Raw genomic sequence first — 9,899 nt, forward strand, 5'->3', positions numbered from 1 at the left:
TGTAGAGTCTAGCGATAGTGACATTAGAAAGCTGGTCTCAAGTGTTGTTTCAACAAAATACGAACCAAAAAGCTTAAGAGGGCCGAGTTTTTCGGGTATTTCGAATTCATCTAAGGGACACTGCAAGAGTTCATTTCACATCACAGTCTGTCAAGTTTTGGTCTAATCCCAGTGGAAATTAAATTAAGCCGATCAAGTTAACTAGCTCTCAACAATCGCACCAATTCGTCTTCAGATCAATACTGGCTTTTTGCGAGCGGTTCAAGTGCAATATGAAAATTAATGGGAGGGTTATAAAATGAATAAACTCCTTTTTGGTATGTTGGCTGATAATCTCCTTGGCTGAGAGATTGTCTTCAAAATTGCTCATTTGCCCTTTCTCGAGACGGGTATGCGTGTGCCAAAGTTAATAGAGGGAAATGGTCAAGGAGTTCCGGCAAACAAAAAAGGAGCAACCAAAGAGGCCAACGGATTTATGTCGAAAGGTCCAGGACCCTCCACATCTTTCGTTTAGCTGTACACTAATTACCTAATCGTAAAGCTTCTTTTGGTAAGTTGCATGAGCACAAATAATCACCTTTTGTATTTGTGCAGTGTCATTATTCCCCATAAAGCGGACAAAAACATACAACAAAAAACTTTTCTGGGCTCCTTAACCATTCCCCTAGAGTTAAGGTAGAATATTAACTCCTCCTTTATAGGTTTTTCGAAGTTAATCTAGGATAAGTGTTAAAAGTGGAGATGAATACATTAACAAGAATCATATATACAATACATATATAAAGGGAAATAAAAAATGCAGAAACCGAGGGATGATGCTTGAGGACATCCACGTTCCATCTTTTTCCAGTCAATTGTAATTTCGCCCAGTTTTACTGTATTTTTTCTGTTCTGAAAAACGATCGCATCAAGTCAAGAGATCCACTTCCAAAGCCATAATACGAGCCTCCAACTAATTTTTATCGTCAAAGACTGACTCAAGCAGTCGAAAGCCTTACTCATATCAGTAGATAAAACATACAAAAGTTGTTTTGTGCCGACGGCCAGTTTCCGATCGTCCATCAGTCCAAGCAAGTTTCTTCCTGTACGCTGTCATTTTGGAGTAGAGTTTTGTCATAGTGGCATATCACCTGGTGACTTAATAACTGTTCAAATATCTTGTCAACTGCTGTAAGGGAAGTGATAGGGCGATAGTTTTTTTGCACCCCGTCTATCCCCCTTCTTAAAGACAGGTTTCCAGTCACCCATTTTCCACGAAGCGATGTGAAGTTTATATGAAATAATTCATATATGAACTGCGGTTGTATATGATAGTGAGGAATGATCATCGCAGTAAATTTTCCAATTTAAGCAATTGGAAAGAAGAAGCCTGAAAAAATCAGGGCTTCAACGGGATTCGAACCCGTGACCTCCGCGATACCGGTGCGATGCTCTACCAACTGAGCTATGAAGCCACACATTGGGAGCGAGGTCAATTTATTGAGTTCATATCTTCCCGTGAGGAGTGAAATGATGTGAAGTTTATATGAAATAATTCATATATGAACTGCGGTTGGATATGATAGTGAGGAATGATCATCGCAGTAAATTTTCCAATTTAAGCAATTGGAAAGAAGAAGCCTGAAAAAATCAGGGCTTCAACGGGATTCAAACCCGTGACCTCCGCGATACCGGTGCGATGCTCTACCAACTGAGCTATGAAGCCGCACATTGGGAGCGAGGTTAATTTATTGAGTTCATATCTTCCCGTTGAAACCCTGATTTTTTTCAGGCTTCTTCTTTCCAATTACTTAAATTGGAAAATTTACTGCGATGATCATTTCTCACTATCATTTTCCACGAAGTCGGCCATTCGCTCTTATCTATACAAGGGTTGTAAAGCGGGTTGGTTAGCGATGTTGCTGTTCCCTTAGCCACATTCTTAAGAAGCTTCTGTGAGATCGCGAAGTCTCATCCACTAGATTCCTTTGGGTTGATCTTTTCAAGTGCCTGTTACACTTCAGCCACCGTAAATCAAAATTGTTTTGTTTGTAAACTTGTCGTATTCTTCTAAAACTGTCATCTTCCTCGGTCAGACTACTGACTTGATCTCCAATATTTAATTAATGCCGCATTGGTAAAGTACCTGGCCAGCATTTCTGCCACTTCATTTTAATTCTTTTCCACATTGTTTCCCTCAGTTTTTAGGTTTATTGCTGTAGATCCCTTGCCTTTTTTGCTAATAAACGGGTTTGAAAGTGTCGTAAGACTTTTCTGGTCTGTCTCTGTGTTCTTCCGTCTTTTTGTACCAATATGCGCGGCTAAGTTTCGGTACTTCCTCTTGAGTCAGTGAGTTCCAAGTTCTCGGCCGTTTAATACTTAGGAAACTTTCCAGTGTTCTTTCTTTCCATTCTCAGAGCATTTTTCCATACCCGTGTCATATAAGGGATATCCTGTTCTCTCACTTTCTTTCTCTTGACTGGTACATTCTTATTCACAACACTTCCAAATAGTCCTCTCCAGTAATCATAGTTATCATCTATCCAGGTAAAAATGTCACCGACATGCCAAGGCGCATTGATTAGTTCTTGATAAAGCAGTTCAAGATCTGTGTTCTTAGTCCGCCTGAATGTTATGATTTTAGTCTTACACTTGCAGACTTTCTCCGTGATGATCAGGTGATGGTCGCTTATCTCTGGGTTGTAAACCCCGCACCTTTTGAACAGCTCTGGGGTGTTTGTGAGCAGCATATCTAAAAGCGTGCAAAAATATGTAGCGACTGGTAGGCTCTGTTATTAGGCTAAATTATATGCCTCTATTTTCCTCACCCCAACCAGGGCTGAGCCTGTCCTAGTTTAAGTCTCTTAATATAAATGTGCCCTGCTTCTGAAGACACGTCCACCCAAAAAGGTAGTTTATTTCTTCCTCTACATTCTGATCTCTTTCGATTGTCTAGGTGCTTGTGAAGCGCTAAACACAATATTTATTTCCTGCCTATCGTACATTCAACAGCAATAGCTTCCAGCGTCTTGTAGCTCTAGAAAAATAAGCAATGAGTCCACCTCCTCCTTTGGTTCTGTCTCCGCGATACATATGGTGTCCTTGTAGTCTAAACTGGTCGTCGAAATAAGAACTGTCAATTTTGGTTTCAGATACAATAAGTATTTGTACTTTAAAAGAACCATTCAGCAATTTTAGTTACTCAGATTTGTTTTGAACGCTGTTAATGTTCAAGTGTGCTACAAAAGTATCGTGTGAGTTGTTTGTTCGTTCTTCAATAATCGAGCTCTCCTGGGGATTAAGAGGGACATCATTACCATATAATTCATCTTCAATTTCGTTGCCTTCCATCGACGAACTTGATAACAGTGTGTTCAGTTGCGTGTTTAACTCTATTTAAACGAAATATTCACATTCGCGAGTGGAAGATTACACCATGAACATGTCTGAGCGAAGTGGGGAAAATCCAAGCAATACACTTGACGGCTGTCTTTCTAAGACCGACACATGTAGCGTGCACCCACGTATTACAACCAGAGCACAAAAGGGCGTAAGATGTTATTAAGAAGCAATAACACAGTGTTGCTCCTCCCTTTTTACCCTTCTCTGAGCGTGGCATTTCTAGTGTATAAGGTGACGGAATTAAAAATCTTTAGAGCACTAAAAAAAAGGCGGTAATAAAACCCCTAAAGTACGCAAAGCACCTCAAGTAAGCAAAGCACTTCGAGTAAGTAATGTATCTCAAGTAAGCAAAGCATCTCAAGTAGGCAAAAGACCTCAAGTAAGCAAAGCACCTCAAGTAATCTAAGCACCCCAAGTAAGCAAAGCATCTCAAGTAATCAAAGCACCTCAAGTAAGCAAAGCACCTCAAGCAAGCAAAGCACCTCAAGTAAGGAAAGCACCTCAAGTAATCCAAGCATCTCGAGTAATCAAAGCACCCCAAGTAAGCAAAGCACCTCAAGTAAGCAAAGCATCTCAAGTAATCAAAGCACCTCAAGTAAGCAAAGCATCTCAAGTAAGCAAAGCACCCGCCTCAAGTAAGCAAAGCACCTCAAGCAGGCAAAGAACCTCAAGTAAGGAAAGCACCTCAAGTAAGCAAAGCATCTCAAGTAAGCAAGGCACCCAAAGTAAGCAAAGCACCTCAAGCAAGAAAAGCACCTCAAGAAAGGCAAGCACCTCAAGTAAGCAAAGCACCTCAAGTACGTCAAGCACCTCAGGTAAGCCAAGCATCGCAAGTGAGTCAAGTACCTCAAGTACGCCAAGAGCCTTAAGAACGCAAAGATCCTCAAGTAAGCAAAGCACCACAACTAAGTCAAGAATCTCAAGTAACAAAAACATCTCAAGTAAGTCAAGCATCTCAAGTAAGTCAAGCACCTCAAGAAAGCAAAGATCCTGAAGTAAGCAAAGCACCCCAAGTAATTCAAGCATCTCAAGTAAGAAAAGCATCTCAAGTAAGTCAAGCATCTCAAGAAAGACAAGCATCTCAAGTAAAACAAGCTTTTCAAGTAACCGCAAGTACGTCAAGAACCTCAAGAAGGCAGAGATCCTCAAGTTAGCCGAAAGCACCTCAAGCCGTAAGCAAAGCACCTCAAGTAAGTCAAGCATCTCAAGTAAGTCAAACATTTCAAGTAACCTCAAGTACGGCAAGAACCTCAAGTAGGTAAAGATGCTCAAGTAAGCAAAGCACGTCAAGTAAGCAAAGCATCTCAAGTAGGCAAAGCACCTCAAGTAGGCAAAGCACGTCAAGTAAGCAAAGCACCTCAAGTAAGTCAAGCACCTGAAGAAAGCAAAGATCCTGAAGTAAGCAAAGCACCCCAAGTAAGTCAAGCATCTGAAGTAAGACAAGCATCTCAAATAAGTCAAGCATCTCAAGAAAGACAAGTATCTCTAGTAAGACAAGCGTTTCAAGTAAGTCAAGCATTTCAAGTAACCTCAAGTACGTCAAGAACCTCAAGAAGGCAAAGCACCTCAAGTAAGCAAAGCACCTCAAGTAAGACAAGAATCCTACGTAAGTCAAGCGTCTCAAGTAAGACGAGAATCTCAAGTAAGTCAAGCATGTCCAGTTAGACAAGCATCTCAAGCATATCAAGCACATATAAAACATAAATTTCGATACAATATATGTCCCCATACATGACGTACCTACCGTGGAAACTCCAACAAGAGCCCCTATTTTTAATGGCAGTTGGAGTTGTTTATGAATGGCTTTGCCATAGAACAACTTATTTCATGCGAAAGAGTTCTCCAATAGTCATAATTACATTGCATTTGTTTCCTTTTCCAGCCTCTTCGTTTGGATTTCTGCCATCAGGTTACCAAGATTGTCTGTGACTGTGTGTTATCGTCTCCTGTGGAATCCCAAAGTAGTCCTGCTGTTAAGAGCCAAAAATAACCAGAATTGTTCATTTTGTGACAAAAGCATGAAACTTCCCAGGATTACTAACCTCTATATAAGGTTAAAATTTTCTGATATGGAGCCATCCCAAATTTACACCCACAACAATGCTACGCGCATGTCAAGAAATGACATATTAAGCATTTACATGGGAACGAGGCTGAGTTAAAATGCTTATTTCTAAGCCTTCTCCGGAGTTCTTTGCCTAGATTTCTTGCTTTTTAATATAAAAGCAACTTATAAAGTATCTGGGAGTCTAAAATTTTTGTCACGTGATTAGTCACGTGACCATCATTTCAATAAACAATAAAATAATACCTAATATTGCATTAATACGAATAATAATTTTTATTTCTCTTCTTCTTTCTCGTTTTTCCCCGCAAATAAAATGAAGCAATCATTTTGAACATTACATATAGAGTCATCAGAGATTCAAACTTGGAAACAGTGTCATACTGGGGCTCTGCATCAAATCGAGGCTTAGACAAAGCGTGGATCTATGTTGGCTGTTGAGGTGATTTGCTTAAGGTGGCTCCCTATAGTTTTACGATTGCACGCGTGCGTAGGACGAAAGCTCAAGTAATCTGCGCGCGCTCAAAGGACGTCAACATGAGCACAAAAAGCAAAACTGATAGTGAATTTTCTCGCGTTTCCTTCGGTGAGGTTTTTCTTTTTTTTTTTAATTTGCCTGAGTTGTAACCACATAAAATTCCTGTAAAATACCCTATTTCTGTTAAAATCTGTCAGAGCTAACTTGATATATTTAGAAGAATGAAAAGTCACAGGATATTGGAAAAACCGTCTGAACAACCTTGACTTTTTATTAATTCAAAATGGCACGCAATATCATTTCCACGATGTGGCAAAGTATGAAAACATTTCACCGAAGGAGAGTATAAATATTGAGGAGTTTAGGCCAAAATGAGGAATATATCTGCCTGTCATTAGATGAGATGTTGCCATGGTAACGGCCTTAATCCAAAAATTGACAACCAAAAAATAAGCCTTATTTTAACAGTACCCATAATGGTAAATCTCTACAGGGAAAACTTTTCCTTTTCTAACTGGCGCTCCATAGGAAGGGTGTTCGTAAATACTCTAGGGAGCCACCTTCAGGACGTTCACACTAATTGTTTCTGCGCATCCTTACTGTGCACGTAAATTCGCAAGCCACGTCCTGCATGAGAGCGCGCGCTAAGTAATAAAATAGGCAATGATAGGACAGATGGCCATTGCTATAGCTTTGCCTGGATTTAACGATCTTACCGATGTTCGGTGACCCCTACTTTTCTTTCCAGAAACAGATTTTATTTACCATTATCTCCACAACTTCCAAAACTGAACAAAAAATCAATGCAGGAAGTTAAAAAAAATTCAAGATTTCTGTCCATGAGACATTGGATCCTACCATCTTGCGGCTGCAAGGCGCGTGAAACTATGGTCGCTAAATGCGAACTTGGTCTTTAAGGAACCAAAGACCAATATTTGGCAGAGAACATTTCATTTCAAAGATCCACTTGCAATATTTTTGGGCTTACAGACGCTGTGGCCTTATTCGCTAACGAAGCCCGATTTTTTAAGATTTAGGGTGTTCTTTCGGACATGTTCTCTCCAAAATGAAGTCGGTGACCCCCCATTGCTTTTTTACGTTTTTGACATAACTAACTCATTATCTTGCAGTGGTAAAAGTCCCAGAAAAAAAGTCAATGTTGTAAAATTTTCGCACGACCATCCTTAAGTCTGGCTTAACGGGATATAAGTAATTTCGGTGCGGATCTCATGGGAAAACTCTTGATTGGTTTAAATCGTATTTTACTAATCGCACACAATGGTGCTTCGTTAATGGCTGTCTCTCTAACTTCACCACTCTTAAATGTGGTGTGCCACAAGGAACCATCCTTGGCCCTCTTTTATTTCTAATTTGTATTAACGATTTGTGAAATCACTTGGAGTATATATCAATGAAAATATAACGTGGCATTCCCACTTGATAAACTGTGTAAAAAGTTCGCTTAGAACTGCAACTGGAGCCATAAAGCGAGTTAAGCCATTTGTGCCTCAATCTACCCTACTCTGCACATACAACTCACTAGTTCAACCTCACTTCGATTACCGCAGCCTAGTCTGGGGTAATTGTGGCAAAACATTATCTAATAAGGTACAAAAACTAGAAAACTGTGCTGCACGAGTAATAACTTCATCGGGCTATGACGCTGATGTCGATTCCTTGTTTTACAAACTCAGCTGGAAAGACTGAAACACCAAATTCAGAAAGCTCTAATTAATGGTTTTCAAGTCTTTAAACGGTCGGGTTCCTGAATATCTCACCTCTACATTTGTAACGCGAAATGAATCAAATTATGCTCTGAGGGACTCGGTTAACTTAGTTTGTTGTTCCCTTTCTGAGAACTAACTACATGAAAAAGAGTTTTAGTTACAGCAGCGCAACCCTTTGCAACAGCTTACCCTGTAACATTAGAGAGTTTGGTTCATTAAATCAATTTAAGCGCTTTCTCTATCGTAATTTTTAAACACACGGCATTCACGGAAATCAGGTTTATAAGTAGAATATTGTTGTAAGTTCTTACAAAATTAACATATGCTTTAAGACTAATCTTGACTGTACCTGTTGTGCATTGTGGTGGAAATTGCAACTAAAAGAACCATTATTCAGCTAGTGCTTTTAAAAGCAGGCATAGGAACGTTATAGCCAATGACAGCTGTTTTTCAAAAGGTTTCCTTCTGACCAAAAAGTTCAGCAAGTGTTTATTGTAACATACCTGATCTATTCCGGCATATTTGAAAGTCTCATATTCGAAACAGACGGTGTCTCAATCACAGTAAGCAAGTAACTCAAGAAAATAATGTCAATGAAACCTAATATATAAATTGACTCTGTATCTCAGCCTCGATTTGATGCATAATTCTGATATTAAGTTTTTGGCACATCCCAAACGTACATTTAAGGTTTGAATTTCCTAGTCTAGATAATACAACCTATATTCCAAATGATAAAATTGACATCTAAAAAATGACAATGATTTCATCAGTGCCTATTGCTTTGCTGGTAATTGAAAACAATGGTCACGTGACATAATTAAGACTAAGGCACTGGTTAATTTGTTGTTGTATCAAAAAAAAGCAAGACACAAGGCATAGTAGTCCCACAAGGCCAAAATAATCGGTATTTTGCATCAGCCTCGTTTCCATGTAAGGGCCTTGCATGCCATATTTTTGACATGCGCATTCCATGGTTCTGGAAGCAAATTTGGCAGGGCTCCATATCAGGAAATATTTGTCTTATAGAGGTTAGTAACCCTGCCAAGTTTGATGCTTTTATCAAAAAACGAACAATTTTGTCCCCTAACAGCTGGACTAAAGGTGCTTTGCTTAGAAAATAATTCGTAGCTTTCCAAGTAAAATCCTTGGCTTGGACTTTTATTTGCATTCTATTCTTGAAAGTACTCGGGTTTTGCCCGGTGAAAAAAAATTCCCAACGGCCCAAAGCAGGGGCGTAGCTAGGGGGCGGGTCCTGGGGTGCCCGTGACCTCTCTCCTTTTGTAAGCTCCTTTTAAGCAAGGTGGCGAAAACGACATGACAATTTGGCGAGTACCCTCACTTTGACACGGTGTGATCCCAAAGTGTACCACAACGCCGCACACATTACGTGGTCACATCTCACTCGAAACGCGTACATAAAACGATCATTCATGTTTGATCGGTTCCTCGAATCCTGAGTTTGTGACGCCCGTGGTGATATGAAATAACAAAGCGGCTGTTCAGGTTTCTTGTATCACTTGTTTAGAATCGTACAAAGAGACCACCAGGGGCGCTTCTAACCCATCGACCCGTAGGCCCGGGCCTTCAATTTTCCCGTTACATTGTTAAAAAATTGTCAGAGGCTTTCTGAAAAAAAAAATTCCAGCGCAGCATATTACCGGATATTACTGCGTGGTTGATTGCGCATTTTGATATAGCATAGGATTTCTAATAAAGAGAGTCATGTTTGTGGACGGGTGGCGCATCTTGATAAAGTTAGCCACTCTTTTCAGCTTTGCCGTTCGTGTTCTGTTGTAATCTGCCTCGGGCAGGACCAACCCTTTCTTGTTCAGAGTGGTTTCCATTTGAGTGTCGTAAGACCAAAACCAAAGTTATCATACTTACGCAGAAAATCCCATAAACTAATCAAAACATAAAAAGTGGCAGGTATGGTAAGTCAGTGTACTCCAAAGAAAATGGTACAATTATGTTCATTGTGGAGAACGGGGGGGGGGGGGGGAGAGAATCACCAACTAGTTGTCACCTTCTACTCAACATTGTATTAGTTTTATTAGAAAAACCCTTTACCCCCTCAGGGTTATTGCACTTTGTGAAAATCATAGCAAAGAAATAGAAAGAACTTGTTTTGTGGTGTAGATAAGTATTTTCTTTGTTTCATGTAAACTGTAGGCAATCGCTGACGGTAAATATTCGGTACATTTATGTTTTCAAGTTTCTTGTTAGGACGTCATCGCCTCTTGCTCGT

This window comes from Orbicella franksi, chromosome 13, assembly GCF_964199315.1.
Source record: "Orbicella franksi chromosome 13, jaOrbFran1.1, whole genome shotgun sequence".
NCBI lineage: Eukaryota > Metazoa > Cnidaria > Anthozoa > Scleractinia > Merulinidae > Orbicella > Orbicella franksi.